The sequence below is a fragment of the Cuculus canorus genome, chromosome 10 (assembly GCF_017976375.1).
Source record: "Cuculus canorus isolate bCucCan1 chromosome 10, bCucCan1.pri, whole genome shotgun sequence".
NCBI classification, from domain to species: domain Eukaryota; kingdom Metazoa; phylum Chordata; class Aves; order Cuculiformes; family Cuculidae; genus Cuculus; species Cuculus canorus.
The window spans coordinates 17,934,525-17,961,743 of record NC_071410.1 but is presented as its reverse complement, the minus strand read 5'-3'; the positions used below and the strand labels follow the sequence as shown (position 1 = coordinate 17,961,743).

Here is a 27,219-nt window from a genome sequence, read left to right as displayed (position 1 = left end):
TGGTTTATATCTCATCAGCAGATAAAGCAACATATCAATACTGTGAGTCTAGAGAATCTATGAAGCTAATCCTACAAAATAAGACCATCAGTTCTAAGGATCTAAAAGTTATTCCTAGCAAGATAATTAATATAAAATTACTCCTAGTAGAATAATTTTACCTAATGTATCCAAGAGTGGTGAGCCACATCCTGATGTCTCATATAGGTACTTGTCTTGCCTGAATAAGGACTGAGGAACACCTTCAGAGTTTATCCCAAAATAATCAAATACAGCTTCCAAATATGCATTAATTATGCAAGGGCTTGAGCCTGCACATTACACCTCCCTGCTGCTCGCTTTATGAATCCTCCTCTGAAGAATCATCCAAGTGACTGAGTAATGCAAGGTGCAGGTATACGCAGTGCATTATTATAATAGCATGTTGAATTATTTTTTGGCAGTGATGGTGTATAATTATTTCCTGACCTATCAAATTGGTCACTGAATTACTGTGAAATTCAGATTCTAAGAAGCGCTGTCATTTTGATAATTAGAGGCTCTGTCTTATGAGAAAGTGTGCTTGTTAAGTTGTAATTTGCTTAAAAAAATAATTAAAGACAGAGGTTGTTTAGGAAGGAAGGCTTAAGACCAAGATTGTATTCAAAGGAAATTAAAGACAGGAAGCCCCAGGGTATTTCAGCCCTGCCATGCAGCTCTTATTAAGTAAAATGAAGTCTTACAAACAGCACGAATAGCGATGTCTGCCATAAGGCTGCCCAGCACTTTCTATTATAAGATCCTGTTTTCTATTGCTTATAACTTTGCCAACAAGCCATTTGGGCCAAAATTTTGCATGCTTTCTGACATAGGCAAATATTTGTGAAAGTTTACTCTCAAAATGCTCCGCCATTTCTCCAACTGGGATTGGGGGGTGGGGGGGGAAGCTCTTGAATTTGCCAACTATGCTTTTGCAAGATGACACCAGAGAGCTCAACATGGAAAGAGCAGACATGCAGTCCACTTGGCAGGTAAACTGAGCATGGACTGAAGAGGACATAGCCAGCAGTTGCATCCTCCTGGTTGCACTGTAGTGAGTCTGGACAGAAGATTATAGAAAACAGGAATGGCCAACTCTCCTAAGGTCTCTGTACTCCTCTTGAGGAGCACCAAGGCAGCAGAGGAGTCTGCCTTCCTGTATTGCAAAAGGTGAAAGACAGTGCATGAGGGAAAGAAAGGGAGGAAAATAGGATTGATGTAGGAGGAAAGAAAAAGAACTTAGGAAGGCAAGGATATAGAAACAATGAAAAAAAAAATAGGAATGAAAAATTGGAAAAGGCGCTCTGGAGAGAGTGTAGAGAGATGGGTACTGGAATGCTTCAGAACCACTACATCTCTGCCCTTCAAACTCAAAGGCATGGTTTGTTTCTCCATCTGTTTCTAGTGGCAAAGTCCAGCAGAGCATATTGCGTGTCTTGGGTAGGCTGAGCACCTGGTGTGGTGGAATTCTACCTGATGAGATTTTATTTCCAATGTAAGCATTTTACAGGATTTAGTCATGCCAGTAAATACTCTCTTCCCTCTACAAACTGTTAAAATAATGTTTACAATGTGAAGTCAAAGGTCTTACGGTGGTTAATTAAGAATGTAAACATTATGATAATGGCTCGTGGGGTTTAACTGTTCACTTCCTATATCTACTCGCCATTCACCTACACCTTTCACCGTGTGCCTCTCCTACATCCCGTGCTCCCATCTTCCTTCTCATCGCTGCCCTCTTCAGTGAACATCTTTGCTACTCTTCTCCACTTGCATGCTTTTATTCTCTAAGCTCCTTTTTAATTTCTCTTTTTGGATTATCTCCCTCAAACTCTAGTTCCTGCATCTGCACTTTCACAGAATCACAGAGTCACAAAATCACTAGGCTGGAAAAGACCTTCAGAATCATTGAGTCCAACCATTCCTATCAACCACTAAACCATGCCGCTGAGCATTTCATCCATCCGTCTTTTAAATGCCTCCAGGGAAGGCGACTCTACCCCCTCCCTGGGCAGCCTCTGCCGGTGCCTAATGACCCTTTCTGCGAAAATTTTTTTTCTAACGTCCAGCCTGAACCTCCCCTGGCAGAGTTTGAGGCCATTCCCCCTTGTCTTGTCCCCTGACACTTGGGAAAAGAGCCCAGCACCCTCCTCTCTACAACCTCCTTTCAGTAGTTGTAGAGAGCAATAAGGTCTCCCCTCAGCCTCCTCTTCTCCAGGCTAAACAACCCCAGTTCCCTCAGCCGCTCCTCTTGTTCTCCAGCCCCCTCACCAGCTTTGTTGCTTTTCTCTGGACATTCTCCAAAGGCTCAACATTCTTCTTGTAGTGAGGGGCCCAGAACTGAACACAGTATTCGAGGTGTGGTCTCACCAGTGCTAGTATTGGAGGAGAATAACCTCCCTGGACTTGCTGGTCATGCTGTTTCTTTTGCATTCTGTTTTCCTTTCACTCCTCAGAACAGACACAGCATTCTGCTGTTGCCAAAGGCCATGTCTTGGTTTCTTTTTAAGCTTCACTTTCCCTAGACTTGCCCAGGTTGTCTGTGGGTGAATCTCCCTGCCTCTTCCAACATGGCAAGCAGAGAACCTGCCCTTTACACAAACATGTACGCTCAAATGGAAAGGCTTTTCCAGGCTCATTTCAGTTTGTGTTCTACTAGAGCAAGGGGTTCTCTTCTCTGTCTGTGCTTTCATGGTTTAGTGGTTGATAGGAATGTTTGGGCTCGATGATCCTAGAGGTCTTTTCCAACCTAGTGATTCTGTAATTCTGTGATTCTGCAACGTCACCCTTGCAAAGTCCATTCAAACTCTGCTACTTAGACAGTCTTCCTGGCTCTTCATCCTATTTCACATGTTCTGCTCTTTCTCTTCTCCCTTCCACTTTCACCTAGTTCCATGTCTCGTATGGTCATGATTTACACATCTTTACTTTCCAGCAACGCAAGTTTTTCCCACACGGTAGTCTACTCCTGCAATCATTTCCATGCTTTCTCTCAATTTGCAAGGTGTCTACGAAAGCCTACAAAGCTAAAGATTTATTATTATTTGAAACTTTTTTTACAACTAGCTTGTATCAAAATGCTTACTGAACAGTTCTGGTTGACTAGGTACTGCCATGCCAAACTATGTGAGCATCTATATCCAGATTACTGCTGCTTTGTATTTCTGTTTATATTACCCCAACTCTCACCCTTTCCCCTCCCTTTTGCCTCTTTTTCCTAAAATAAATTGGGCATATAAGGTATGCCCGGTTTTTTTAACAATTCACAAACAGGACCTTGGACAATAGATCATTTTCCAATTCTTGACTGGCCTCAGGCAGCAGCATGATATACATAATGTTAAAATAATGTATGCAACCTTGAAAAAACCAATAATTTAGAAATTTGCCTTTTGAAAAATGAGTCTTAAAGGAGTCAGTGTGTTTCATCACAGTAGGACTGTCAAAGCAGTAGCGTGCACTCAATTTTATGTAATTAGGAGAAAATACTCGACGTTATTGTTGATGATTGGTAATATTGTTGGAGATTTTTTCTTTAATCTTACATTGTGTGTTGTCTTTGTAACAATACTTTTGCTATGGTAACAACTTTTTTTTATTGGAATCCAGAGCATGAGTGTGTAATGCTGCATTGACCGTATTACTCCTGAGAGAAATCAACTTTAGGAAGATTTGTTTTGGCCAAACTTTCAAGGAGGAAACAAAGTGTAAGAATGTGCATTAGCTGAAAAAAAGACTTATTTTTAAGCAACTTTCCCCATTATTATATGCCATTGTCTTTTTGTTACAGCCTTTGGTTTGAAGACTTCAGCCTTTTTTTGTAAATGAAAGGGTGGGGAATGTTATTTTGCTCACATTATTTTATTCTCTTCATTTTGCACATCAGAAAGTAAGTGGTTTCTTTCTTGAGTCATATGAGCCACAGCTGGATCTTCTGTACTCCCTCCCATTCTTCCAGTTGAGGATCCATATCAGCTGTGGCATTTTGCAGAGGCACAGTGTGAGATCAAGACTGTAATTTAGCATCTCATTCAGCTGATATGAATATGTAATTATAATTAGGAGCTCCAGGGTCCATCAGCACATGTATGAGCCTGGAATTTAAGTTGTATTTGGATGTATTATAAGTCTAAACTCTCCAGTGGGTCATAAACCTGCAAGCCAAGAAAAGCCAGAGGCGAGAACTTTGGAGGTACTGTAGGACTTCCCTGGAGGTCCTTCAAACAGTGAATCATCAATGTTGAAATGCTTGCAGCTGAATTCCCAGCTCAGACTCAACTACAGAAAGAGAAAGAAGAAAACTATAGGCAAATTGAGAAACTGAGTTGTCTACTCAGAATGCTTGGTACTTGACAGGTTTGTACTAAAAGCAGGATGATGGTCAATAGTGAGTGCAAGTGTCCAGCTGGTCCCAGTTCTGCTCTGTGCTAAGGACCTGTTAAGATGTTCCAAACATTGTCTTTTTTGTCCGAGATCAATGGCAGATCATGTTTAGCAATCAAGAAAAGACAAAAAAGGCTGCCCATCTGGCATCACTCTTACAACCTGTTCTTCCCAGAGGCAGGATCTTGCAGTTCACAAGTGGACTCATCTTTCTGCTAATTTGGAACAGAAAGGGTGTAGTAAATATTGCTACTGTTGAAGGGGTTTTTTTTCCTTTCTTTTTTTTTGTGGCTTTATAACACTTATGACCTTCTAATACAGGTAAGGATTCCAACCTTGGTAACCATGGAGGGGTTTATAAATTAAATTTCGGTGATGGGTTCTGTTGTGTCTGTTCTGCTCCAAGTGAAAACATGAGAAAGCTTTTTATGTGTCTCCTGTCCCTGCAGAGGGCGTGCATGTACCCCAACATTCACGCCGTGGGTCTGAGGGCATTGGCCAAATACTTCTGGAGTTTTGACAATATCGGTGCTGGGTTCTGTTGTGTCTGTTCTGCTCCAAGTGAAAACATGAGAAAGCTTTTTATGTGTCTGACAGAGATTCGAAAGCTAGAAAACCTGTGAAGACCTTAGCAGTCCTTCAGGATGAAGGTACCACCTAAGCATAGTACATAGTTTTAATATAGAGAGTGAGGAAAAAGTAATTTATTTGTGATTAAAAAAATACCTACTAGATCTTTCGAATTCCCAAAATTTCCAAACTGACGAATTGAAAGGGTAACTGCGCAACATTCTCTGAGTCAAATGTTATTCTAAACTTATTCTCAACTTGCTTCTTAAGTTTTTCTTTTTTTAAAGCCAGTCAGTTGGAATGAATCTGAAATTGTGCAAGGGGCTGCAATTGAACCGAAGCCCTCTGTATCCCTCTGCTCTTTGGAAACTTTGCAATGGCAAAAATACAGAAGTTTAAGGACTCACTTAGAACTGATTTTTATTTATTATTGTATTTGAGGATGGAGATTTTTCAAATTATTAATTTTATTGATTATTAATTTTGCAAATTTGCTGCAGTGCCAGTAAGGAAAATGTCTAAAATTGAACATTTTCCTTCCCTCAGAACTTGAGACCTACTAATAATTTTGACTTCTATTTGAGAATAGAATCACTTGTCACATGGGAGCAGAATCAACTTTTGGTCATTGGTGTCAACTTTGCCTTTTGATCTTTTTCAGGAATGGTTCCTACATCAGCAGGGCCCAGCTCAACCAGCTTTTCTTTCTACTTTCCCTTTTTATTTGCAGGAAATTCAGAACTTTAAATTTAATTTTTTTTCATAATAGTGTCTAAGTCCCATCCATAATCCTGAGCAACATGTTTGTTTTCATTAAGAACTCACATTCTGATGTGAGTGACCTCCATTTTCTCCCTCTTGCATTGCATTCTGGAGGAATGAAGGCAACAACATCTTAAAAGTGAAGAAACTCACAAAGGGGAAGGGATATCCTGGCTCATCATTTATTATTTATGCTGTATTTGTTTTGCTTCCATCTTGAAAATCTTGCAGGTTTAAAGTAAAAATCTATCATACTATGTGTTTGATATGTACAGTCAAAATTCATTAGAATTGGTAAAATGAAAAAGTTGCTTTGAAACTTGGTGTTCTTTCCTAAGGAACATAATCACATCAAAGAACAGCTCATTGCCCAGGTCAGTGCTTTTTGAGCATTGCATAAACATTTGTTTGTTGTCACATTGTAAGATCAGATAAGTGAATCTGAAACGTCACCTGTTATCCTCAGTCCCTCCTTGCCCCCACAGATCTCCTTTACACGACTTCATGTGTTACACAAAGGGCACAGACAGCCTGATGAGTCTTGTAGCTGAAGAGCTTTTCTTCAGCAGAGAGACTAGTGGTACAAAGCAGGATTTGATCCGTGCCATGAGAGTATGTGAGGTTTGAAAACTGATGTGAGGCGACTCAGAGTCACTGAAGAAGTTGATTTATAATTAGACCTGGCAGGTTTGTTGAAGTTAATAGGCTTTATAGTGAGGAAAAGCAGTCCATCATAGGTAGAAAATATCTCTTTGAAAGATGTGATCCACTTTGATAGTGGCTCAGCTCAGAACCAGGTGCAGGCTTTCCATCTAATCCTGTCTGAAATGATGTTCTGGACAAACACGTCATTCAGCTTGGGACAAAAAGGGAGCCTCTCACATGGATGGAGTAAGGGCCACTGAAGAAGCCCTGTGAAGTTGTGCAAAGACTTCAGGATAGATCTTTGTCTTCCCACTTTTATGATTTCCAATGAGAATCACAGGGGTTTGAAGCGGATGTCCTGATGGGATATTCCTTCTTACAGAAGTTGGGAACTAGAACTTCCCTTCTGCCAAAGACCATGCTTCAGTTGCCACAACTCCTGTAGTTAGCCTTTCCAGGAAGGCCCTGCCTTCAGCTAAATGTCAGCACTTGATCTTCACAGGGACCAGAAATCGGTTCTGGTTTGAGATATGCTGGGTGGCCACAGAGCAAACTTTGGGTCAATGTGCAGCTAATCATCTCACCATAGCCCAAGTTTTCTCAGTGTTTTAGTGCCCAGAAGAAGAAGGAAGATATATTGATCAAGAGAATTAGCTTATTTTATGAATTATTGATCAGTGTGTAAGCTGACCTAAAGCAGCATTACTGAAAATACTACTCTTCCAGCCACACTAATGTTAAAACAGGCGGGATGGATTGTACCATCATTTGATGTGGATGCCAACCAGGGCTTAGAGGACAAGTGATCCCTCACAGATTCAGAGATAGTCTTTCTGCTGGAGCCCCTTTGATCTAGCAGACATGGTGAGCGACAGCTTCCCCAAATGAGACTTATCTACCTGTGGGGAAGGGACTATTAAAGGAATAATCTTTCATATCCAGTTGAAGAAAGGAATTTCACAAATCAAAAAAAAAGTATGTGTAAATGAATGTGTGCTAATGGGAACTGTCATCAAGGGAATCTTGTGCAAGCAGTTCCCAAATGGATAAAAGATATTGTGGATAACCAAGACTGCCCAGCTCTGGAAGTAAAATAAAGCACCGAGAATGGAAAATATGTCTTTAACAGACTTGAAAGAATAAGCCTCAATGTCATATATGGGAGAATGAATACACTTCCTTCTTTTGAGATACATGGCTAGTCTGTGGGGCAGAAAACTTTGTATCTCTTTGAAATCTCTAGATGCTATATTGAAATACGTCAAAGCGTATAATGCAACAACTCTAAGCTAATGCTGGATTCGAGAAATATCACTTATAATGAAAGAAAAAAAGAGAGGAATTTGGTGGTCCACTGAGATTTGTGCAGGTCTTTCACCTCTGGTAAGGACTGGTTTCCTTTTGCTTATTTCTTTAGATAGGAAGCCACATCAGATGCTTGCGTGAATACTTCTGAGCCCTTTGCCATGTATTTGAAATGCACTTTATTGCAAAAAAGAAGAACAGAACAGAACAAAGGCCAATGAATATACAGTGAAGGGATCAGGTGGGACAAAGACCTTTGAAAAGGAATTGAAGGACGTGAGTTCAGTAGTTTCATCCTTCAGCTCTTACTCCTCTGAGTGATGAACAGAGTGCCACTTTTCGGCGAGGCTGAGTGGGAATTTCAGCAGGTGCTGATGGTCTGGCTTTGCAGCATGTTTGAAGAGCACCCGTGATTGAAATGGCATGCAAGCACTGAAGCCTGGGAGTGGATCTGTGTAGCATTGTAGGGGAGTTGTGCGATTAGTTAAAGTCTGTACAGTTCTTTGAGGATGTGCTTTAGGCTGAGACCATGGCTCACGAGCACAGCTATCTGCCGGAAGGATGCATGGCACAGGAACAGGCAAGGGCCGCTGGTGTCAGTGGAGATACGCTGCCGACTTTGATGGATGCTGCATGAAACCTTAGGTCAAACTCCACTTAGTGTATATGGCTCACTTGCTCCCCTTTTCAATAAATAGACCCATCCTGCAGCATCAACAAGTTTAGAAGAGAAAAATGCACTTTTAACAATACTGGCCAGACCTAGGAATTGAGAAAATTGTGCTGTTTGAGGTTTTAGGATGGGGGGGGGGGGTGTCTGTAACAAGGAAAGGATTCTGCTCGTGACTGTGGAAATAGCATTTTGCACGTTAGGCTCCCAGACACAGAAGCTCTGAGTATTGATGTCATTAACAAAGCAGAGATCCTTTTCATTTTAAAGAATCTTATATGTAAGTGTAAATTGTTGATCCCTTATAGTTTTGGTGTTTAAATATTGTGGTTGCTTGAGAAAATGGGGCCAAGTATAAGCATTTGGCAGCCTCAATTAATTTTTCCGTGCTTTTCTATTTTCTCTATCCTAATTTTATTTAATTTTAAGATCTTTTGAAATTGTTCTGTAATTACCCAATCTCGTGTGTTATGCAGAGGGATGTTGAGAGACTTGTGATTATAAAATCCAGACTGCTATATGCTGGCATTTATGGCTTTCTCTCTCAGCTATATTTTCTCAAGCTGAAATGTAGCTGGAAGGTTTCGGGTAAAAAGCAATTTGCATTTTTGGATAACAAAAAGAAAAAAAAGGGCAGATACAATTTTCCAACACCTGCTCCGGTTTTTAACTTCTTCCATTGAGTCTCTGTATGGTTCAGAATTGGTTTTGTGCCTTTTGCTGGAATGCCTAAAATTGACTTCTGACAGAAAAAAGAATATTACAATAATTGGATTCTGTCCTTTCTTGTAATATGTTTCCTTCAACATAGAATCCATAGAAAAGATGTTTCTAAGATTTCCTGAAAAATGTCTTTCAACATAAGCTTTTTCCATCTGCTTTTGGAAAATCAGAATATTTTATAATTATGCAATCATCTCACTCAAGTTACTTCTTTTCTATTAAAACATTTTGTACTGTTAGAGGTGTCACCAGAGAAAGATTTAGGAAAAGTTCGAACTAAAGGTCACCTTTCTGTCTGAAAGTTGTTCATAGAAAAAGATAACCAAACAGACTTGCTCCTTTGAGAATGATGTCAGAATTTCCCTCTAGATACCCATTTTTTGTTAACTTATGATGGAATTACATCATTCATCTTCCCTATTGAGTAACAGAAGCCCTTGCTAACCATTCCATAACTCTGGTTTAATGGATGAACTCTGCACTTGTTTCTCAAAACTGCTGTTCCAGCCAGGAGCTGATGACTTTGAAATAAATTTGGACAGTTATGCAAGAAGTGACCATGAGTAAGGGTCTGGTTGAAACCAAACTAATAATCAGCTAATATTGTAATTGGTATCTGATAAGATATTTTAGGCTGAGGTAAATATTGGGGTGATTAATTCACTCAAACATACTTTTTCAATGTTTAACTTCTATGACACCTTGAAATTAGGAAGGAATGAATAAACCCATAGCAAAAAACCCACCAAACATCTGAACTGAGAAAACAGAAAAATGAGGTAGCACATTTGATACTTGTCAGGAATAATCCTAGCCCTGCTGTGGTCTGCTTGCTATTCATATTTCTGCCATGTATCTGCTTAGCTTCATGATAAGCGCATGAAAATTGTGATCGCATGAGCCTAGTGAAAGGGCAAGCTCTGCTCTCCTCTGGGATGTGCTAGACACATTTGTAGGATGGGGACTGTATCCCTGTCTGCTTGTGGTCCCCAAGTCGGTGGGTGCGGAGCCCCTCAGCAGGGCACAGTGCACTACCACGGCTCAAATCCCAGGAGTGAAACTCTGCAGTAATTGCGGTTCCTTCCCAGGGGCTTTGCCTAAAAGCGCAGCTGCACGATGAACGTGCTTACAGTAGGGCACCAGCGGGTTAAGAAAACACTGACTTATGTCTGAGAATGGTTCTAGGGTCAACTGCTACCAAGACATGAAAAGCTAGCTCTGGAGCAGTGGCTGTGTCTGAAAGAAACTCCTGCAGTACGATGCCAAAGATTCTGTGAATTATTAGGTTTGCGGTATGTAAACAATGTATTTTAGCTTAGTTTGTGTGTGTATGGCTCACTCCTGGAAGAAGCCGAGACTCCCACTGGCTTCAGTAAACGCCGCAAGTGCACTGAGCCTCTGTGGCTATGGTTCATAAGTGCTGCGTTCAAAGAACAGTGAAGCTCTGCATTAACCCTTCCAAATCCAGAATTCCTGCAAAAACACTCCTACTTTATTGTCTCTGGTTTGTATATACCGGCATTTATTTAGGGGTAATCATTCTCTGCCTCACTCCAGAACACCTTTCATGTTTGGAGAAGCCTTTACTCATGTATGATGCACGCATGTGCAGGGTGTAGACCTGCATTGCATTTGATCGTGTGTCCGTATGCAAATTCCATGCTTGTCTAAGGAGATGAATCAACAAAGAACAAATTCTTATATTACACACAGAAAAGTTGTGTAATGGAAACAAAAAAGCTGTATGTTTGATAATTAGATTGGATTAGATCCCTGTGCTGCAATGCTGGCAACATGTATTAAAGAAAATGACTGAATTTTGATTTTAAGAAAAATAAACTCCTTTTCATGGAGCTTATGAAATCAGCTGGTACCGAGTGGTGATTCTCTTGGCGTGAAAGCTGTCTTCAAGGGAAATGGGTGTGCCCATCCTTTTGCATTCTAGCCTGGAAAGAGATGAGTAGTTGTCTGGTCTGTGTGATGACATGTCATATGTGTGGCAAATTTAGATTTTAGCAAATACATTTTGTTTTCATATACCTGCCTTTATTGTACAACACTTTTAGGAACCACGTTGTTTTGTTATAAAGAGGAGTGCTATAGTTAACAGAATATAATTTATGAGGGGCAAAGATGGGGGGAGACAAGGGGTCATGCAAGACTGCCTGGCAATACTCTCTTCTTATACAGTTTGCTCCCTAAATGTCACTGTAATACTGAAGTCACAAAGCAGGCTTTTTGCTTCAGCGTGCAGGGTGTATTGAAAGCCTAGGGAATGCAGCATCAAGTGCATAAGCACTCTTGCTTGTCTCTAAGTCAGAGATAGAGACAAAATTGCACAAATAAAGTGTTCATGTACTTCTAAGGATAACTGTTGTTTCCTTCTCTTCTGTAATGCTTGTTGAATTTCCTCTCTTTCATTTGGCCATTGCATCAACATCTAAAGCCTCTTCCTTCATTATGAAGCTTAAAGCTGTTTTAGGTACATTCTCTACATTCCAGACTAAAGTAGAATCTTTTCAGAAAGTATTCATCCTCAGATGGATTCAGTGCTCTTGTTTTTTTCTTTTCTTTTTTTTTTTTTTTGCTTAAATGTCAATTAAGCAAGAACCTTAATATTATCTTTCTATGCTTACCTGAACCACTTTTGCACATTGTTGATTTGCCTGTATTATGCACCCTGCGCAAGCTGTATAAGGAGTGTTTACAGCAAAGTGGACTCAAACCTGGCATGTTTATGTATAGTTTATGTTTCCCTCAAATATCCATAGCCCCAATCAGTAAAATCGACACAAGAATAGAAATGAAGATGGAGAAGGGCAATTCTGGGAGTGTCTCTCAAAGTAGATAACATTACTCTTATTATCTGATGTCCAGACTTGAACACTACTGCTGGCTATCTTTATTTCTAGGCTGCATTTGTCGAAGCAGCAAAGAAGTTGATGATTCTGATTGCACACTGTGTCTAAAATTTACTAATTGTGCTGAGATATTTCCTTGCTTGTCTAGTGCTGATGGGTGATCCACATGCCTGAAACAAAGGGAGAGTAAAAGGAAAGAGAAACATTCAAAAGGTTTGCTAGACCATAGTCTTGGTATTCTGAGAATTAAGTTGAATAGAAATAGCTGTATATGCTTTATTCAGATGATGATTGAAGCTCATGTTCAGTTTTGGTGTGTGTCCAGATTTGAAGATTTAAGATTCTACTTGGTCTGCTGTCTTATGTAATGAGCTGCCAAAATTACCTGGGTTGGGGCTAAACTGTGACAGTAGGGAAAGTAAAAGAAGCCAAATAACAATGACAAGATGTATCAGTCCTGGTTGTTCAGAGTGGAATGACCAGGAGGAAGAGTAGAAAACATGTATCTAAAAGTTCAGATGTGAATTCAGAGACAGGTATTGAAGGACTTCGCTCAGGGAAAAAAAAAAAATTAGAAAATGCTGTTTTCTATCTGAGAGGTGATTATGAAACCAGAGGTGCTGATGGGACATTTATTTCATGCATACTGCGGCCTTATTTCCTGGAACACAGAGGAACATGAAGAATTAGGTTTAATATTCTGGATTATCTGAATATTTTTAGAACCGGAATTGGAGGAAAGATAATAAGGAGATTCCTTTGTAGGAGTGTTTATACAGATTGTTCTTACAGAGGTGAATGAAAATAAATAAAAGCAGCACAGATGGAAAAATTTCCTAATGCTCTTTCACCTCAACTGAATCCATACTTGTCAGGGAAGTTGAGGCTTAAAAAGGAAACCCTCGGGAAGAGTTTGAGAGCTGCTACTTTAATCTTCACCTTCTGAGAAGTTTCAAATATCAAGAGCAGAAAGAGAGAGAGACTAAGTCTCTAATTAGTGAAGGAGGCAGGTAGGACATTAATTGATTTGTTACGCTACTTCTTTGACCTGTGCTGTGTTTGAGAACAATAGAAGAGCTGTAATGTTCCTCCACAGCAGAGCAGAGGGATTTTTTTTGCAATAGCAACCTAAAAACCTTTGATCACAAACTATTGCTGCAAATCTGTAATTTTAATAATAGTGCTTTTTGTAGCATGTATTTTCATTTTATTCATTTATTCTTTGTTTGGAAAGTAGTTTCACAGGGTTTGGGCTACTTTCATAGTATTGGGAAAATCCTGAAATCAGTCTCTTCTACTAGCAGGATAGTACAAACCCAGTAACATTTGTGAGAGAGTGGAATGGTCTGGTTTTATGTTTGATGTTTGATGCATTTCAGGACATTATAAACCTGAAAAATAAGAAAAGGGAGGAAATAAGATGAAGAAAGTTAGAGGAAAGATTTATTTTTATCTGTTCTGCGTTGCCATTTAGGGTCAGACCTGCTGTGCAACTGTGTCTGTCATGGCTCCAAAGTCCCAGATTTCACAGTGTAACATTATACTGTCATGGCATAGTCCTTTGAAAGTTGCCTTCAGTAAAGGTGTTTAATAGTGCTAAGAGTTTAATTAATGATTTGGATCCAGAGAGACATTTAATTTCAAGATAGTACGTAAAAATAATGCTGTAAAAACACTGTATGTACTGTGACAGTTTGGTATCAAGAACCATTGGCTTAAAAAAACGTGTGGGCTTGGGCATAATTTAATCCCTTGCTTGATTGTTGTGAAGAAGAACAGGAGAACAAAAGGGCTGTCTTGGCTTCTGTTGTATTGAGCCCTAGGAGCAGGAGCATCGACTGGGAAATTATTGAAAATGTGCAACACGAACAGACAAACATAGTGAAGATCTCAAAAAGAGAAAGGGCCAAGAGCTTTTATTTGCAAACAAAAGGTCCCTGGTACTTCAAATGTAATTCCTGGTGATCCTTTTTATCCTTTTTTTCAGGGAAGGATTGCTTTCCCCAGTCCTAACAGCCGATTTGAAAAGGGATTAGACACTTAGCCTAAGTTTCAGACAAAAATTAGTGATCTGTTTCCCTGGGTTGCCTGAGTGGCCAAAAAGGAAAGGCAGAGATGGTCCATCACACCGTGTGAGAGAGATGGCTGAGATACTCAAGATGTAGTGGCGAAGTGTCCTTTGCAAGTGCCTGTCCAACATCACAGTCCAATGGCAACAGAATGATCTTGGATCTCTGTTTTGGTTAAACCAGGAGTGTAAACCAGCGTAATTGTATGGTAAAATTACTCAAGTAAACTCTCTTATCTGGGCACTTTACTTTGGAGAGGATTTTATCTGAGGCGAAGAAAGCTGTTTTTTATTCTGTAGAAGACCAGATAGGGAAATTGGCTTGTTTATTTGTAATGATTTAATTAGTCATCTGCTTAATGAATAATATTTTAACTGTGGGACAAGTCCACATATCAAAGTGTTGCTTTTCCTGAAAGGCAACACTTCTCATCTTTGGCCGGATGGCTTAGTGTGCTTCAGAGTTTCAAGTCAGCCTTTTTTTTTGTAAGGGATGGGGTTTTTTGACATAATAATACCCATTTATTCCTCCCTACCTTGTGCGTGTTCATTATGCGAGATACCTGATTATGTCAATGAGCAGTTTATGTAGACCGTGGACTATGAGTCTTACATACAGGATTAGGGAATTCCTTACATGATTTTGATGCAGGAAGGTACAAGAGAAAGATTGACATTTACTTTTGCTGGAGAACACATTTGTCTATTTGTTTATTAAGCACCATTCTCTTTCGTTTCATAATCCTTTGTGTAGTAGAATAGAAAATAATATATCTGTGTGTGTGTAAATATTGAGTCCTACCCTGGAAAAAAAACATTCAGCTGAAATAAGTATTGACTGGTTTGCAAGATAATGTCCAGCATGATGTAATATCAGGCACCTGGTACAGTCGCATCACCATTGGTTTCAGCTTTTCTTCATGGCTAACAAAAACTAAGCAACATATTAAAAAACCCGGTAGGCCAGATGGGCTTTGAGAAGTGAATAATGTGAGAGGTGAAGTAAGCATTTGACAGGAATGCACAGGGAGAAGATTAATCATTTGCTTCATGTTCTGTGTTCAAAATAATTGTGTCTTTGCTTGTCTGCAACATCTGATTTTGAATAAGTCAACAGTCATTCCCTTTCAGAGACAGCCAGGCTGTTCCTCTGAAGGAATGCTGGTGCTGTACAGCTGCAAACAGCCCACACAGCTCGGGAATCAGCAACAGAAAAATTATTCAAAAGATTTACACAATTTGATCACAAACTGCCATGGTGGTATGCAAAAGTTAACCGATGAGTTGTCTGAAGTGCAGAATAGCATATGTTTAAATAGTTAAAAATATTGGTCTTCTCATTTTAAAGCCTGTGCTGGCTATTTGTGTTTGTTTATTTTCAATAGGATTAATAGGAACATCCTGGAAGCACACAGGAAATTCACACGAGGTGTTGAGTCTGGGTTGTGCAGGCAGTACCTCGATACTGCAGCTCTTTGCTCTGGATCTTTTAGCTGCATGAATGGAAGGACTCAAGAGCGATGTGTATGTCTGCAGCCAGGACTGTGTGTGTTTTCACATATGTAGGTGCTAAATACATGCAGAAGCTTGTATACATGTGATATACAGAGCATTGTATTTGTAAGCGTACTTGTGTAAGCCTTTAAAGTGACTTAATAAACATTTGTTTTGTTGATCAAGTAGCAAACCCTGGAACAGAAGAATATACACAGGGATACAGGCATAGAAAATGCTAAGTATACACTCTGTTAGCCTTTTCATTCTTATAAAAATAAGGCATACGTGATATGTTGATTTTTTTGCACTTCAATAACAATGGTAGGTGTGGTATACTAAACTGTTTCAGCATAAATTAATTTTACAACCAAATTCTAAAAGCAGTAATCAAAAGTGTACTACATATCTAGTAATTATTTGTGTAGTTGGACCCTGATAGAGGTTGATGACTGTATGATAAGAAGGTTCTTTTAAAATGTTATTCTTTTGTGGCAGTTTCTTCTGAGAACCTGACAGCTTGTTATTTTTGTGCACAAAGGATATTAAGCAAGGAAAATGCTTATCTCACAAATATGCAAGTGGCTATAACTAGTTCCTGATATACACATAATAGATTTCTATACGAATATACATATAGTAGTTGTGTATAAATACAACATTTGACACAAATATTGATTTCTGATTTTTATGTCCCTGGTATGTATTATCTTGTAATATTCCATGACTATTCTATATATTAAAAATCTGTCATGATATTTATGCTGGTAATACCATTACAAAAGCAAACTTCTGAGTTTTCTCATTACTTTCAGGGCTATCAGCCCTCATTTCACATCCTGTTTTGTGGAAAGAGCGGCCAGTTTCAATAGGTTTGGGTTTCACATTTGGGAGAGAGAACTGGTAGTTCAGAGCCTGTTGAGATAAGGCTGACCTTAATTGACACAGTGGTGTGTTAGTTTCTGCTCAGTGAAGGAGAAAGAGAGAGAAGCAGTATTTCCAAATACTTAAAAATCATGAAGGTTTTAGTTTAGATTTTCTACAGACAACTTAAAACTGAAGACATGTATATGAAGAAGTTATGTATATGACAGTTATGTATACGAAGTTATGCATATTTTCTCTTAGTGACCTCGCATCAGATATGAATAGCAAGAAAATTCTTTTCTTGCTTTTTACCGTGGGGCTTGAGGGCTGGGCAGTTCATTCCTCATGTACCACCACTACTAATGACTTGGCAATGTCCAAGGGATGCCCTGATACTACCTGTGCAATCCCATTATGCCATATGCACACTCAATGTTGAGAGGGGCAACTCCCCTGTATGGGCTCCACTTCTGACCCCTCCAGCTCCTGACGCTTTCCTGCCTCTCAGATGGTTGCACTGAATGGCTCAGCCTTTGATTAAGACGCATCTGGGTTTGCTTGTTCTGTGTCTCTAGATTAAGTGGGGTTTGGGATTGCTTAGTGGCTGCATTTCCTTTCTGCCGCTCCAGTAACTCTGGCAGAAACTGAAGAATGGTCTCTAGGTATAAGCGGCTCACAGGTGCATGTGAGTTTTGACAATGGATTGCCTTTGTTCATCTAGGCTGGCACTGCGCCTCCAATACTAGGAAAGAGGCACAAGGAATATGACAGTTGCTGGTTTCAGAAGAACTCCTCCAAAGGAAATATTTTCTCCTAGTCTCTAGTAATTAAAAAATAGTATCTGAGGGTTTATTTCTGTTCTAATTCTTCTCTTGAGGTTTAAAAATGTTATATTTCTTAGTAATGTAGTTCTTGATGTTGCTGTCAATGATGAACTATTTGGTTCTTTTTGTATACAGCCATACTCTCAGTCCTGATTATGTTATGGAGCATTAAGTGCTCATGGAGAAACAGATAAACATACTTTAGGCAACAGCGGCAGCACATGCTCACTGTGCTATCCAGCCAAAATTCCTCAAATTTGACCTGAGGACCACCTCTGGAGATAAGAGTCACTTCTTATCAGTGAGCTCTCGCTTTCTCTGCCAAGACTGTTACCAAAAAGGGCATTTGGAGCCAACAGTATAGTTTTGTACAGCAGGGGCTTGTGCACCAGAAACAGTTTCCTGACCACTAAAGTAATTTCATGTACACCACCAGAAAATTTATATTGTAACATATTCACATTCCCATTTCACCTAGAGATTGAACTGGCAAATTGTCAATTCTGTATCTCATTTGTTTCCTCGAGACCTGGCACTTACATAACCGTTTCTCTCTGCAGTGGATCATGAATCCACATACTATATATACATTGTACACCAGTCTGTGTAATTACTACTTTAGAGATGAAACCTTAGAACTCTTGAATACTTTCTAAAAATCAAACAACATTTGATTACTATCTCTAATCTTACCTACGCTTGATGCAGGTCTTGAAATTATAAAATTAAAATCTTCTTCATCGCACTAATTACTTGCTTGAATCACAAGTATTTTTTTTCCTTCTAAGACAGTTGGCATGGTGATTGCTGGTTTTCAGTCATCAGAAATCACTACCATATATCAGAGGAGTGGCTGAGAGACCAGTTGTCTTAGAAGTTCTGGTCCTGCAGACTTGCTCATCTACTGCTCAGTAGCAACATTAAATAGCAACATAAGTTCTTACAGTGATGAATCATCCTCACTAACTCTGCAGACAGCTCTTTCCATAATGTTCATGAAAAGATTAAAAATTAGCTGATAATTTCTCAGTGAATCAGTTTGTACTTTCCAATTGTGTCTGCTGTCATTTTCCTAGGATGAAATTATAACATTTTACAATTTCATTTCTTGTATCTACCTGAGTATCAAGCTGTTAACTTTTAACACTCCTTGACTGAGAAGGTCCATGTCTGGGCAGAGCTGGGTGTTGATGCTTTTATGGATGGAAAAGTTTGGTTTTACATTATATCAATAACTCTGCAAGATGTGATACTGGGATTTAGGGATCTAATCTCTTGGGAAATAATGGATGAGATCCAACTCCATTCTTGCTAAGCTTTGAAAGAAAGGCTGACACTCATGGCATATGCAAGCATTGTCTTGTTTGCTTGCAGCTGAAAGTCTGAAGAACAAGAAAATCAACATTTTTAGCCTGACTCCAACGTACGTATTTATAAAATAACCAAATTCTCTTTATATATTATTTTTAAATAATAAGACTTAATTAAGCCTGAATATTGAAATACCTTTCTCTTGGAACAGGATGTTGTGGAATATTTGTTGTCTTACAGCCTGCATCTCCAGTCTCGCAACACAGAGAAAATAAATCCTGATGATGTAAAACTGACAAAACTCTGACAATTTCACTTTTGCTGTGGGAACGTGATGGGCTATTTTCTGTTTTCCCCAGATGATTGTTGGAGTTCACGCAGGAAGTTATGCGAGAGCTTCAGGTTTGTACTTCTCTATATGTGACGTATCTGTGTACTTTATAGAAAACACTCATCCTGACTTGTTCTAGCAATTACCTTTGCCTTTCTCCTCTATTGCTTAAGTGAGTGTTTCACTATACAAGAACTTGAGATTAATCGATCGAAATGGCAGCCACCTTTCCAACCTCTGTGAGCCAAAATCCTGTGGGATCTATTTTCAAAGTACTACCACAAGGCAGAATTGGGGCTGTTGCCTTGTTGTGCTGTGGGACAGGGTGGTCCACAGAGCCTGAGGCCAGGCAGCTTTGCGGGATTCTTCTTAATGCTCCACGATACTTTGGATCCTAAAGCAATAAATCCCATTTTCCCTTCATGGGTGTCACAAATAATGTCTTAATTCATCAGCACCAAGAAAACTATTTCACCTCTTCATTTATAACAGATTTTTTAAAATTCATTTTATAAGAGAAACCTACAAAAGCAAGTCCTAAGATCTTTCCATTTAACTTTTCAGAACAAAATGAGCCGGCCTGTCTTCCTGCAGCAGGTACTGTCAAGGCAATTCAATTTTGAAAACTTTCTGTTTTAAAAGTATTCTGCCCAGAATAATTGGTTTTAAATTTTGATTGTTTTTTTCATAGTGATGGACATCTGTTGTTGAATACATTGAGAGAAGCAGAGGAAATCTTTCCTGTTCATTACAGTGTTAACACTGAGGTCACATTCAAAATTTATTCCCCTGACTTGTGAGGTAGGTAACTAAAGAGAAAGGTTCTCTGCGAAGGGAAGGAAAGAGGGGGAACAGCAAGGTAGACCCAGGTTTGAAGTCAGCAGTTCACCGTTTGAAGTTCTGTGCTCAGGCCACTACATACCATTATATTTGCAGATATTGGTTCATTCAGCTCTCCAGAAATCTAATAATTTTAGGATTTACAGTGTCTAAGTTCACAGTAACATTAATTACCATGCAGAAGTCTGGCTATATCGAAACAATTAAGAGATATGAAGAGAATTGGTGGAAGAGTGAATCAGGGGTCATAGTCTAGTTCAGTAAAGTGCCAACCAGTGCTCAGCCTGATAGATGAAAACAAAATACAAATCTTAAGAGGAGCCAAAAAAATCTTAATAAATAATTAGAGCTTGTATTTTTCAGAGAACAACACCAGGTTTTCCTGGCAACACCAGGCAGTAGTCATTTCTGAACAAACAAGACTGAAATTTATGTCTCAGTGAAGCAATACTGGAAGCCTGTTTGATGTGCTGCACAAAGACCATTTCCGACACTCTCCGCCAGATGAATTTCCTCCATGTGCTGGAGGTGGGTAGAAATATGGTGCCTTTACGAGATGTGCCTCAGATATGAGATTGGTCTGTGCTCCAAAGGCATCACTTGTATCGGTGAGTCTGTGGGACGCTGCCAGGGAATGTTTGAGTTTTAACTAATGAGGAACTGGCTGAGTTTTCCACGTGCTCCGGTGTTCAGTGGCACTGAGCTTCTGTACCCATTCATGACAGTGGGGTTTGTGTAGGTTCAACAGTCATAAAAACAAACAAACCAACATAAAACCAGGCTTGCATGTAATATCTTTCTGCAGGTATGATTTACAGGTGCCTGCAGTGCATGTACAGCAGTTTGGTCCTGTGTGATCTAGACATTAACCGCATTTGGACAAGAGGCTGACCTTGGGAAACACTTCCATAACCAGAACTAGCACCAGCCAATTCATCCTTATAGAAGCCTTTTGCCACCACATGGTGTTACTAGTAGCATCTGTAAAATGGAACCCTCAGGTGCAGGAAGCGGTCAGCTTTGCCTCGCAGTTCATTTGTATGTGGGGGAGAGCCAGGGTCCTCTTTTAAACCCTCTTTTAAATGGGATTTTTCCTTCCCATTCCCCGTGGGATCTTCCTCCCTACCCCCTGCAGCTGGAGCAAAGGGCCGGGAGGAGCACCCTCCTGTGTATTTGCTACCCCAGGCAAATGCCCCTCTACAGCCCTCAATGGCCTTAAAATGCAGGTTCCCACTTCTGCACTGGTCACCTTCATGAAGCTCCTCCTGTCCCTCAGCTGCCAGGGGAAGAAAATGACAATGCATAGAAAATTAATGCTTCCTTCTATTTTATAGCGTTGTTGCAACGTCCTTTAACTCCCCTTTGGCTTCCAGGGGACTGGGCTGTGTTGCCACAGCCAACTGCCATCACTTCTTTATCTTTACAGACCTTGTGTTGTGCTCCCACATTAATGGGTTTGTTCACTTTAAGAGAGTGTGTGCCGTCATTGTGAAGGAATTTATAAAATCTGGTGTCAATAAGCTTAATTGGTGGGAAGGCTTGATTGGGTTTGGGGGAGAGGTGTAGATATTGCCTTCTGCTGAACTCTGTGAAGAGGTCTGGGAGCTAAGCGTTGCTGCAGGAAGCTGCAGAGCAGTGGCCCAAGGTGTGTGGGTAAAATTCTCAGCTGAGGGCAGGAAGGAAAATTGCAATTAGTGGTGCTATTCTTTTACTATTGCTGATGGCAGTCGGCTCTGATACACTGAGTAGGGTTAAAGCAGAAAAGCATGGAGGTATTAGAACAGAGTTAGGAGAGCTGGTGGATCTGAAAGAATCTTGAATTGTGAAAGAGAGGAGGCTTTCTGGGTTTTTGATAAGCCGGGATTCCTAAGGAGAAACTTGCCAGCTGAACTAGAGTCTTGGTTCCTGCTGGTGTGGCTCAGCCTTCCTAGGAAGACACTTCAATATGTGTTTGATTAAGAAGAAAATGGGCAGGACAAGTGGAAAATAACAGTACATTTCAAAGAAAATTCTAGTGGGCAAGAGCTGTTAGTTTGGTTCTGATAGAAAGGCTGGGCTGTTCTCAGTGATCTGCTTTTTAGAGGTAAGTGAAAGTGGTACAAGTGAACACTACAGGATACAAAAACCCAAAGAGCAGCACAGCTGCTAAAAAATTAAAGTTGATGTATTTGCCTCTATAAATGCAGTGTGCTTGCCAGAACTCTGCAGTTGGATTAAACTCAAAGCATATGTTCTCTGACTTTAGGATTATCCCACACTGGGCTGCATCCATCACTTCTGCTCTCTCCTCAGCAAAACAGCTGAAGTTCTGTGAACCAGCAGAAGTACCACACCTCTAAAGTCCAGCAATTCTTGCACCACTTTCCATTCACTCCTTAAGATTCCTTTTCTTTTTTGTCTACTTCTTTCCCTATGGTAGATGCTTTGTGATTTCTTTTCTTTTTCTTTCTCATGTCTTTATTTCTAATTCTTTTCCTTATTGCTTTTCCCCTCTTTCAGAGCTGAGATGACAAGTCTGTCATGTGTTCGATGCATTTCCCGATCAAGTGCCTTTATGTTCTCCGTTTTGCTCCCTTAGCATTTTGGAGAGGCTCCTTAGAAGCACCCAAAATAAATCTAACTTTCTTCTTCCTCTTGTGCAGCAAGTCAACAACAATATGCTTCTGGATTCTTGAGGTTCCTTCTGTTTATGGTGATCAACACTTGTTCAGTGTTTGCTTGCTATGTGCAATCTTCTTTAGATTGTAAGCAATTTGGATCAGAGACCTGTCTTTTTGTTACTGTTGCTGAAAAACTAGAAAAATTAAACCTTGGCTTGTACTTCAGGCTCCTAGTGAAACCTAAGCTGTTGGTAACATATCTCAGCAGAGTGAAATTCATCTTCCTGTGTAGGGTGTTTGCTGCAGTCAGTGCAAATATCTAAAAACAATGAATATTTTCCAACAAAGCATATAACACACTGATCACTTCAAGTTGTCCACTAATCTTTGTAATTGGCCTGAGATTTAGGGTGGTTGGGAGTCCAAATCCTGTCTTTTTGGCTTTGTGTGTGTTTTCTGCTGATTACCTGCCTAAGGAAGTAATTGGGCAGGGTAATCTCTTTGTGTCAACCTGCAACTATGTCAACTTATTCACTAAACCTCTCACAGGGAAAGCAGGTTGGAAATGTTTAGGTGAAGATTTTCTTTTCAGTACCAATTTACAGCTTTGTGGAAACCTAAGGGTGTTATGAAAGATCGGTTTCAATCAAGTTACAGGCTTTAAAACAATGTGGACGAAACAAATTAAAAAGTCCATGACAATTCTAGCTGTTTCCAGAATGAGAGACTTGAGCCTTTCCTCTTGAAAGTGATACTGGTTGCACTAAGGCAATTAAAGAGGGTATGCTATTTACACTGAAGTTTTTATGCCATTTTTGTTTGAGTCAATTTGGCTCTATGGAAACTTGAGACATTGAATTTTTGCTTTGATGTTTAATAAGAAAAAGTTTAATTTTGCTACTTAGTAGAACTATATCTTATGAATTCTACTAAACAGAGCTGCCAAAAGTAGATTTGCTGCAGCTATAGGAATATACTTTCAATACAGAAGCTTATTCCTGCCAATGGCAAACTGTCAACAACGTTGATTTCCTTCTCTGTTCTTGTCTTCTGTTTTAATATTCTCAGACTGATTCATCTCAACTGCATCTCTCTTCAAAATCTGCTTCACCAAAGCTATCCCTTGTTCCAAGCAGACCCCTCTGTCTTTTTTGCTTTGGGTAAGATGTGTTCATGGTGTAACGGTTTTGAAAATTGCTATTATTTTTGCTACCTGCTTCAATACAGGAGATTAATTTTTTCTTATAGCCATGCTAAAGGAATGGCAGGAAACTGCAGCATAAGTGGGTGTTATTTCTGTGTTATGACCATGAGACAGTGGTTGCTGGGAGCGGTTCTGTACAGCTACAGTTTCGGTTCCCTGTGAAGGGGATGATATTTATGTGACTGTTCCTTCTGCCATCGCTTCTGATTCAGGGGAGGCTTCAGGTCCGAGACAGAGGGGGGATGCACAATTAGGAATTAATTATTACTAAATTTAAATTGATGGAGAAAAATAATAACTAGTATTAATGGCTTAGGAAGTCCAAGCACACTACTGAGGATACCATTGTCTCCAATAACCATCACACCATTAGGGTTTTTTAGAGTCCAATAGATTGAGTCTCCATCTGAGACTCTCTTGAGTAGAAATACTTTAGGAAACTATTATGTTAAACAGGTTGCATGTCTCCACTTCAGGAAGGATTGCATGCTGGTAACTCCAGAGCTGTATAACCCAATGATCCAAACCCCCTGTACCACTTGGTAGTCTAGATCTAGAGCTCAGTGCTGTTGTACCAGCAACATGGCTACTGTTTGCGCTCAGGCAGGCTGCAGCATGCGGGTTTGCATAGATATAAATTAGAGTTAATCATCTGTGAGTTTTGAGAGCTGAGTTCCCTGAGGACCAATTGCCAGGAATATGTCCACTGGAGGTGCAAAGAAACCAGAAAGCAGCAAAAGTTTGGGAAGAGAAGTCATGAGCATGGTCCAGAAGGGTAGTGGCAAAAGGATCCACATGATGTAGTGCAGAAAGCAAAACTAGAAATCATGCATGATTAATCTACTTGCTGTTTTCTCATTTTGTTGTGGAAACTTAACTTTATAAACTGAATTGCATCAAAGAAATATCTGGTTTGTATTATCAATCTTGTCTCCATATGGAAACAAGTCCAATCAAACATCAGAATTTTTTATTGTTTTTAGAGTCATCATGTTTTACTACCTCTTTTGATATCTCTCATAACCATTTTCTTTGTTATAAATGATTAATTCTCTAGGCAAGCAGCCTCCCTTGAGCTTTGCAGGGTTCTAAATAGCTTATTTTGCCAAAAAGTATTTGTTACTGGATCAGAAAAGCTTGACTGGCTACTAAGGAGGGAATTCTTCCTCATAAATATTCCTTCTGGGTAGAGCGTGCCTCTACGTCGGAAAAAAAGGGGAATTTTCTGAGAAGTGTTCTAACAGTGTCTGTACTTAGTGTTGAAGTTGGAATGGTAAGAAGCACTCTGCCATTCCTGCCTTGTGAAGGTGTTCTAACGGACAGAAACAATTTTTAATCAAAAGAATATTTATGGGTTTTGATTGAGAAGGAAATTTTATAAAGCATGATATTACAGAGAAATTCAGATCTATAATTCACACGTTAATGCAGTGACAAGGTTAATGTTACAGACTGATGCACTTCTGAGGTTTTACTGGACTGCCATTTCTGTAACTGCCTAGAGAAAGGGAAAGACTTTCTGATTTTTGTCAATGTAATTATGTGGCTCTCAAAGGATTTGCTCCTGTTTTCACCAGTCAGGAGAGAAGTAGAGAACACATAATACACAACAAATTAATTCCACTTCCTGCCTTCAGATCTCTTGGTCAGATGAAGGAAGATAATGGAAAAAAGCGCTCAAACAAAAGAGTGAAAGTCATACTTGGTCTTTTTGGGGAATATGAGAGTGGAGCTGCTCTGATAGGGGCTGTAATGAGAGCTGCTTCAAAGAGGAGGGGTGGCAGGAGGTGGGACTTTCACTCTGCCAGATTTGATTTAAATCTACACACAATGGTGTGGCACCTGTTGAGAGCTGAAAGCTTTTCTACAGGTTTTGGTGCTAATTGTCGCCTTGCAGCTGGAGGATTATGTGTAACCTGAGCATTTAGCACAAAGTTCTTACAGGAGCCTTGACAAGTACTGAAGAGAAAAGTTCCTCTCTTTTTCTACAGTTAATGCCACAAAATTGTGTTTTATAAAGTTTGTCTTTAATCTTACCTTGCAGTGATGCCTTGTCAAGATGAAGGGCTACAATCTGCAAGTAAAGCCATTATAAATGCAAGGATGTTGTTGTAACCTCAAAGGTAATTGTAATTCTGCTAAATATTATATCATATACAGAACTGAATCAAATCTCCCATTCTCTGTGCAATAGGGCCATGTGGGTTTTTTCTCTGTCTATTAAAAATACCTTCCATTTTATAAACATACTTAATCTAAGTTGATCTCTAGTGCCTGGAATTGCTGAGCTAAGAGAACAAATAAGATCTCATTTTATGCCTATGTGAGACTCCATTCACTTCGCTGAGCCATACTGGGATGGTTGTATTTGCATATCATGTGAATTCATGCTTTTTTTTCTTGTCACAAGAAAACAGAATGCCATTTTCATGGTACCAGCCTTTTATCAGTCATCTGAAGACAGACAACAGGAAGCATGTTGAAAGTAATTGTGATTGGATGACACTCAGAAGGAAGAGCTGCAAATTATTAAATTAGTCTATTAAAACCTGGCTCTCCTTCATTTGCTAATAACCCAAAGTAACTGTGGAAGTTTCCAAGGTTTACATTAAAAGTAGGTATAGGTGACAAATTAATTCAGTACTAATTTGGGGTTCTTAATTTACTCTTGCCTGGACTCTTTAACATTAAATAAATAAATCGCAATATTTAAAAAGGTTAAATTTTTGTGTGAGCACTGCTATGTGTTCTTGGAGAACATGAAATATGGGTAAATCGAAACAGTTGCATTCATTATCTGCTCTAATTTTTCCTCATGTAATCAATCTATAATAAATAATCGTTGTGGAAGCACTAAGATAAATAACTAAAGAATATTGTTTCCTTCAAAAATCTGTCTTTAAAAGACATTGTGCACATATGCATGACATAAATAGGGCCTGTTACAGACATAAATTAGGCCTGTTGCAGTTTTGGTGCTGTTTAAGACATTGCAGCATTGGATGAAAACATTAGAGCATTGCATTGGACTGTCTCCTCTCTCCCTTTCATAACTCTGGATTGTTCTCTGAAGTTGCCTTATTTCCTGTATCATACAAAATGCCTCACATTTACGACTATGACTACTTCAGCCCTATCTGAAAAATCTGAATTTCAGTAGTAGCTCTATTCATTCACTTAAAAACAAGAACTACAAAAAAGGAAATTATTTTCCTATAAGTCAAAGAAATATAATTGGGTTGCATACGTAACTCTTTACCTATACTCCTAGCTTGAACACCCTGAATGTTGGGATTTTTTTCTCACTTCTGAGATTTTCAAAGAGCATCCCAGCCTTTACAGCATTAACTGATACTGAATTATCTTACTTAGGTTCAAACACAGTCAGGAAATCACAACTCTGCAGTGAGGAACTGGATGTTGCCTTTATACAATTTACTTCTGGAGGACACAGTAACACCTGAGAATAATGACTGCTGAAGAAAAACACCTTCTGAGTTCTTCAGCTGTGGCTTTACAAAGGTAAGATGCAAAACCCTCAGCAGAAGTGAAAAGTGAAGAGCTCTTCTCAAATATTTCAGTGAGAGAATCACAATTTCTGTAAGTAAATTATCGGCTTGTTTGTTTGTTTACACTCTTTGGAAGGGTGGAATGCATTGCTTGCAGTTGTCATCCAGTGAGCCTTCAACAGCTTCCTGGAAATTGCAAAAGCTTTCTTGTTTGACTGATTTATCTTATTGTTC

General features: G+C 39.4%; 1 long non-coding RNA gene across 2 annotated transcripts in view; it reads left to right on the top strand.

Moving 5' to 3' along the window:
- LOC128853221 (uncharacterized) overlaps positions 1 to 26,992 on the top strand; it is a 77,055-nt gene extending 50,063 nt beyond the window's left edge. For both annotated transcript variants that reach the window (XR_008451564.1, XR_008451563.1), the window contains exon 6: positions 26,849 to 26,992. This is a non-coding gene — a long non-coding RNA (uncharacterized LOC128853221). The remainder of the gene's footprint in view (positions 1 to 26,848) is intronic.
- Positions 26,993 to 27,219: the final 227 nt, after the last annotated feature.